Here is an 8,160-nt window from a genome sequence, read left to right as displayed (position 1 = left end):
AACGATTTTTATATGAATCTTGGTAGTAGTACATGTATTTGGCAATTCTAAATGAAAGAAATGTCCTACGAGTATGACGGTAAAATGATCGCCTTTTTCTACATTGTGAATTGTAAATGAGACACCACCCGATAAGTTTGTACTATAGGCAACACGTTTAGTACTGATAAGAACACTAACAGTTAATTCATGTATAGTAAATATATCACCAAATGATTTAACAAGATTGCTAAGCCGGCCTAAATAGTCGCATAGGTGCGGAGTATCCTGTCACGTGAGTTCAGCTAATCTAAATTATGGGTGTATACGTTATGTCACAATAAATATGAATGAAAATAAAAATATTTCCTCGTTCATTGTGGCGTTTCGGTTTACACATCGAGTTTTCCAAGAAATGGTTATTTCTTCAGAATTGGATTGCACGGGTTAACTTGACTTCAGTTTTGACGAAAGTAAGAATTCTAAGTATTGCAATAACAGATAATTGATATTACTACACCCGGTTATACATTGCATACAGTGTCTCCCCACGAAAATGCAAATTGTGCATAACTCTGAATGCTTTGATTCTATAGATAAAACCAATACAAATTTCTCTTGCTTTTAAAAAAAAGATTTTACAGAATCGGGGATACGCACAAGTCGATAACGTAAGAGCACAAAGTTTATAAGGTTGCGTTTTATTTTTGACTTGATAAACAAACAAGTTGATACAAGATTTAGAAAACAAAGCAGGTCACCAAGCGGAATGTATTGACTAGGATTTATTTTGATCATGGTTCATCGAAATCGTACACGTTCGATTGAATATCGTTTTATTCTTGGTTTAGTTTAAGTTTAAGGTCCATCAAGTTCTTTCACACACCAACAGATGTTACACGGTAAGGTATGGCATCATTGGTGTATTCCAATATCAAGACTGCAAATAACATTTCAAGTGACACATTCAAACATGATCTTCGTAATGAAACAAATATAATTTAAAGATGCGTTGTATCAGTTTTAAATACATATTATACATGTAATGGTATCAATTTGACGGGGAGCGAGGGCGAGGGGGATCTCTTTTTTTTGTATGAGAGAATATGTATATGATATAGTAAGTTTAAAAATTTAAAATGCATCTCCACATGGTCCCTTTAATATCTATTTTCAGAATGTAATCAATATTATTGTTTGATATATAATGTCAATATGTCAGATATATTATACACCATACTACAATATGTACATATTTAAAATTTTCTCGGTTGCTTACGGCCAATTTTACGAAAAATACTAAATAAACTAAAACCAGTAAAATATGAAAACTTCATTCTCTACGCAGGCAGGAATGTTCATAGCGAGGATTAAACCGAGTTGCTTTTAATCCTTAAACTTAAAATTAGTATTTCTTTGGTTGGAATTTAATTTCTCTTTACATTATGTTATTTTTTTGGTTTATCATTGGCTCATATAAAACTTGTTAATCACGTTTTGCTTTTCCACGCTTCATAATGGCCTTGACGGCTCAGTTTTATGACGTCACACAATATTTGCATTGAGATACCTATGTGCGTATTATATTGTCGTATGCACGGACACTTTTATAGCATACGTTATTTTGTCTTGGAGTAAAAATATGATAATTAGGCTAATGTAAGCACCCCATTACAATTCTTTTGATTCGCCCTTTAAAGGGTGTTAGCTGTGTGAACACAATTAACTCTCCATGCCATCGGATGCCTGCGAAATTTGGTGGATTCAAATACGTTTTCTGGTGGATGTGGTTACTGTAAAAGTGGATAACCGGAACTTTGTTTATTATTGTAACAACGGTATTAATGACAAACGAGGCCAGAGTGAAGTAATTTGACTGATATTTCCAAAATATTCTCTTTCCATTATCTACTTTAGTAACAATCATAGCGAGAACTAATCTTATTCAAAGCCGCTTTAATTAATCCTTATATTCAAATGATGAAATTTTTTATTGGCCTTATGTCATGACCCTCTTTTTAAGAGTAGATACGTCATTCATACAAGTAAATTATTATTATAATTATATTGTCTTCTTATAGAACATATTTAATAAACACGGATAAGGTTATATTAAGATTTATTGTCAAACGTTGTATGGAATATAAGTCGGGATATTTATGGATGTTATAATGATGTTTGATATTAATGGTTTAGACTAGACCATATATATTAATATTAATCCTCTGTCTATAGGCAGGTGATATCCCTCTATATCTACATGCCTTTCTCTACTTTTATAAAGACTAACACGTGGTCATAATAACTAGAACAGGTGTTATAGCATGGTGTCTAAATTTGATCAATATGGATTCTGTATTTTTAATATCCATCTTACACTTTATTAGATGTGGGCGTATCTTGTATACAATTAAATGGCGTTTTGCAAAGGAATATTGGCGGTTTATTATTCCATAATATTCAATTGTTTATTGCTCTTTGATCTTTTAATTTTTATGAAGAGAAAACATTTTGTCTGAATTGTTTATGCCCGTTTGAAATATTTTAGTACTAAGTACGCAAAACATTCATGTTCTATTAAGATTGAAGCTATTGAACTTGTGCACCCTCATTTTTTCTGTGTCATTAAGCTGATGAAAATATATTGGATTATATATCTAAAAATGTGTAGCCCATAGCTAAAGCCCTACTTAGAGTATATAAGTTAAATAATGTGATATGGACTATTTAACTGACAATGTGAGAAAAAAAATGCATGTTGACTAAGTAAAGCTCTATATTGCCATATTTTAAAGAAATTTGAGCCATTTGATAGATGAAGGTCATTTAAACATTTATAATAATTCCAGGCATATATATATTGAGGGCTCCAGCTCTTAAATGATCAGTGTGCCAAGGTTTAAATTTGTTCCAAATTTCATGTTATATTAAACAGAAAACCCACAATTCGACCATTCGCACTATGTCCAAATTTGTATATCTCAAACTATGATCCTATTACCCCCACTCTCCCCACCCTCCCTCCCTCCTACTATTCTATATTGTTATATATACCTTTCTTGATTCAGTTTAAATTCACACCAGCGTACTGCCAAAAATAACTGTGTATGTGTACGAGGTATGTTTTTCAATTAGTTACACCGTATAGATGTATATTGATTTCATGACATGTTACTTAGCATGCTGCATACCCTCTACTTGAAAATTATAAAGTAGGACAATGCTCGTGCACATTTAAATTTATATAATAACTTATGGTTGTTTCTAAAAATACATGTAATCGATTAGAAAGTCACGACATGTTGAATAATGGTGCATTACTAATACCGTTTTTGTGGTTCTTGGTCTAATTGTTCTAACATGTATATTACAAATATACTTTTATTCAACAACTGGTGACTTGTGGCATAGAAGTACAAAAGCAGTAATTATAAATAGAATCGTTCACGTTTGTTATTTTATATCATACTTTGTTCTATCATAACCTACTATATTATTATATCCTACCCATTTGTTCTTGTTATAGCATAATCTGTTCTTGTTATAACCTGCTCTATTATATAGTACTAATTTGTTCTTTTATATCCTACTATACTATTCAAAAAAAGTAGGGGATATTTGATTTTGGGGGCATAATACTAAAATATGCAAATGACTACGAAAAAAGTCACTATAGAACCTAACAGAAGAAACATTTCCAGTTACATGTGACGCCCAAACGCACCAATAGCTACCGCATGGAATGCAGGTGATGCTTGGGATCATCATGGGGGTCCAACCCAAGATTTGCACGACTCTGACTTTGAATGTTACAGTCATTGTGGCATTGAATTCCAGGGTGAAAACATCAGTTTAATTGTTTTAGTGACCAGAAAACAAATTTTGATATGCGTCGGCTTACCCAAAATGAAAGGTTACGTGCCCTTGGCATGCTACAGATCGGCACAACACAGGCGGTTGTGGCGCGGACGATGAATGTTTCTCAGTCTGTCATAAGCAGGCTATGGTCCAGATACCGTGATACACAATCTGTACAGGACAGACCACGCTCAGGTCGACCAAGGGCGACAACTCAAGCCCAGGATCGATTTATCCGTACCTTGGCCTTGAGAAATCGTGTCATCACAGCAAATCAGATCAGCGCTCGTCTTCAAACAGACACTGGTGTGAGAGTGAGTGGCCAGACGATTCGGAATCGACTGCATAGGCGTCACCTTCGCGCCCGACGTCCTCGCGTGATCCCTTGTTTGAGAGATCATCACATTCAGGCAAGACGTCGTTGGTGTAGGGATCGTCAACACTGGGATAATCGACGCTGGAGCAATGTGATGTTTTCAGATGAGTCAAGGTTCACTGTTGATTTTTTGGACAGACGTAGGAGGGTGTGGCGTCGTCGAAACGAGCGCTTCCAAGACGTTAACGTCATCAGACATGATCGATTTGGGGGTGGTTCTGTTATGGTGTGGGGAGGCATCACTGTTGCTGGAAAAACGGCTTTACATGTTGTTGCAGGGCGTGTTACAGGCCAGTACTACCGGGACAACATCTTGGCAGTCCATGTTGTGCCGTTCGCACGACGTCATGGCCGCCGTTTCATCTTCCAGGATGACAACGCAAGATGTCACAGGGCCAGGATCGTTACAGGTTACCTCCAACAACAGAACATCACCACATTACCTTGGCCAGCACTGAGTCCCGACCTCTCCCCCATCGAGCATGTCTGGGACATGCTTGGACAGAGGTTACGTCAACGTCAACAACGTCCTGCCAATGTCCAAGAACTTGCTGCTGCGTTGCAACAGGAATGGGACAATCTGGACCAAAATGACCTTAGACGTCTCATTAGGAGTATGCCACGTCGGATCAATGCTTGTTTGGCAAACAGAGGAGGATTTACCAGTTACTGACTTGGTTGTGATGCTGTGGTAACGTTGCTGTTTGACCCCGGGTATCATTTTACCCTTATAATGGTCAGTCTTTGCCTTACTTAGTCTAACGATCATTTGGAATAAATCGATGAATGTGAACTTCATTTCATTTTGTCATTTGTTTCTTCGTCAGTTTCATTAGGTGACTTTAATAACACTTAAAAATCAAATATCCCCTACTTTTTTTGAATAGTATATATCAGCTCTTGTTATACCACTCTTTTATTTCATACCCATTTGTTCTTGTTATATCTAACGTTGTTCTTGTTATAACCTGCTCTATTATATCACCCCCGTTCATTCCTGCTCTAACCTACATTGTTCTTGTTATAACCTACTTTGTTCTTGTTATATCCTAATACGTTCTTGATATAACATAATCTGTTCTTATTATAATCCAGCCTATTATATACTGCACCTTTATTCTTGCTATAACCTACTTTGTTCTTGTTACAACCTAATACGTTCTTGATATAACATAAGCTGTTCTTGTTATAATCTCCTCTGTTATATACTACACCTTTATTCTTGCTATAACCTATATTATACACTTTTTTATTACTTTGTTCTCGTTATAACCTACTCTGTTATATCATACACTTTTTTCTTACTTTGTTCTCGTTATAACCTGCTCTGTGATATCATACCCTTTTATTCTTGTTTTAACCTACTTTATCCTTGTTATGGTCGTTACCGGGACTTTAATTACTTTGAAGTATGAGGTGATCTCGGTACAAACCTTGTAGTCTGATCTATATTATTTATTTGATTTCTATTTATCAATAATATAAGTAGAAATGGAATTATTTTAAACCAATAAACCATGATTATGAGACGATGTTTAACCTATATATTATTGAACGTGACTCGGTTTATATTGTTATTTACTATTTATATAAATTTATCTATAGTATATATTTGACCTATATGTATATGACCATATTAAATAAACACAGCTGATATTTCTTTAATTTTCAAACAAATCCATGAATTGAAATCCGGTTTATCGTCCCTTCAACAATTTAACGACGATATTTTGATACTAATATGTTCTGATATTTTTGTATTTATGATGCGAGGGACGTTTCCAACTATTCTTTGAATTCCAGCTATATCAAGGGTTCTTTTACGTGCACTTCCAGTGTGTGCTTTCGCTCTAGGGGACCACGGTGACTCAGTGAATAAGACGTTCACTGGTTAACCCGGAGGTCCCGTGTTCGATCCTTGTGTTGACCGAGAAAGTTCATCGGAATTTTCCGGCGTGGTTCCTCCTTGCCAGTGGCAAGGGACAACGCATTGCCGTTCGGATGGAACGAACAATCGAGATCGCGTGTGAACAGTATTAGAGTAGGCTGTGTGTCGCTGCCCGGGCAAAATTTCATTCACGGTATGGCGTATGCCTGTCTTCAATAGCCCTGTCGTTGCAGAAAAGTAGAACGTTAAACCCCATTTCATTGCTATCGATGTATACTAGCAACTTATACATGTCAGACCAGGGCCGAAAATAAAAATGAAATAAAATTGCGTTTCTGCACCAATCCAGGTAACCCAGACCGACCGACGTAGTGATGTGTGAATGTGAGAGGGGGTTTTGCCTGGACAGTGGTGCTACGGCCAGCTCGTTTTTAATTCCAACTGCCAAGGGTTATTTTAGTGCAATGCCATAAAATTCCGAGGAACTTATTTTGCGAGCCAGTCATTCGCACTGACCCACAGTGGTCCACTGTAGAAAGTGAAATTCTCTATTAGGTTTGTATTTCAAAAAGCTATTTCTTCCTGTTCGTATAATAATTGTTTTCAATTATTAATTTTAAAATACTTAAAACTAGTTGTTAAGAATATGCCACGATATGGCTGTTCAGTTTGGACAATACACAACGAAGGGATAACAATTGTTTAGACTATTATCGTTATTATTAATTCATTATTTTAAACGGTTATTATAGTAGCAAACTATAGTTCAAGTACTGGTCTCATTTCGACACTTTGGCAATTATAAGCATGTAAATTTTAACGTCATTTATTTGGTGGGACGCGTGTCAGAATTATGATTAAAAGTGCAGTATAATTCGTACACGCTGGAAGGTGACAAATCACCGATACATGTATCATTATTCAATTCTAAATTTAATTCTTTGGCTCATGCGTGTTCTTACTCAGGATTAAATATAGATTACCAGTTGCAACCTGTTCGCTACAATAATTCAGATCAAAATAGGTTTATGACAGGCGTATTACTGGGCTCTAATTGTTACAACATGGCGGGGGTCATCTGCTTCCAAGATCCGCATTAACTGATTTAACCTCGCCAACAGCTGACAATAGCCGGGTGGTAATGATGGTGATTTTATGCTGCCCCATACCCTGATATTTTAACCATACGTGGCTCTTGAAAAATTGACCTTTTCCATAATCGGTTTAAAGGTCCTTTCCTGTATTATATTTGTTATTTTAGGGAGATTAATGTTCTAAGCTGACCCCATGTCTGTCTTGAACCCTAGGGCTTAAACTGTAGTCCGTTTTGGGAAAGAGAAATAAATTTAAGAAAGGGTACATTAGAAAGTTACATAATCGCGAAACTAGAATCTTTGCACTTGTTTTAAGGGTGCATTCTTTATGGAATGAATGAATAATGAATGAAATGGAGTTTTATAACACGTCAGCTCCAATCCACTCTTTGTTCAGGAGAACGGTATAGGCCGAGTCTTTTCCTCAATCCTTTTCTGAGAATAAAATATTTTTTATAACAAAAAATATGTTTGGCAGTTTTGACAAACTTGTGGCCGTTTTAGCCAAAGGGGATTTAGCCGTTATGACCAAATCCCTTTTTTGTGTATATTGTAGAATAATATATATTAATTATTGGTCAATTGCCTCAGGTGTCAATGTAACTAGTTTCTATTTTTAAAAGATGACTGTCATGTATAGATTGAATATGCCAGATGTGCAAGTTGTACACGAACTGAAGTATTGTTTATGTGTAGCATTTTAGAACTGGTAACAGCCTGAATTCTTATAAGTATAAATTTTAACGACCGTCCGCTTCAACCATGCAAATGCGATTTCCCAAACAATGGCGACAGCTTCCATTATAACACTGAAATATTTTATATCATATCCAAGATATTTGACCACATTCAAGTCAGCTTTAAAATATATAAAGGTTAGGTTACAGCAGACGTCTGGTTTTCTACGTTAAATTAATTTTTAATTTTCTTGAGTAAAACTATTATTTATAGATTAGACCAGACTT

This window comes from Patella vulgata, chromosome 4, assembly GCF_932274485.2.
Source record: "Patella vulgata chromosome 4, xgPatVulg1.2, whole genome shotgun sequence".
Classification (NCBI taxonomy): Eukaryota; Metazoa; Mollusca; class Gastropoda; family Patellidae; genus Patella; species Patella vulgata.
Note: the sequence above shows the minus strand (reverse complement) of the source record.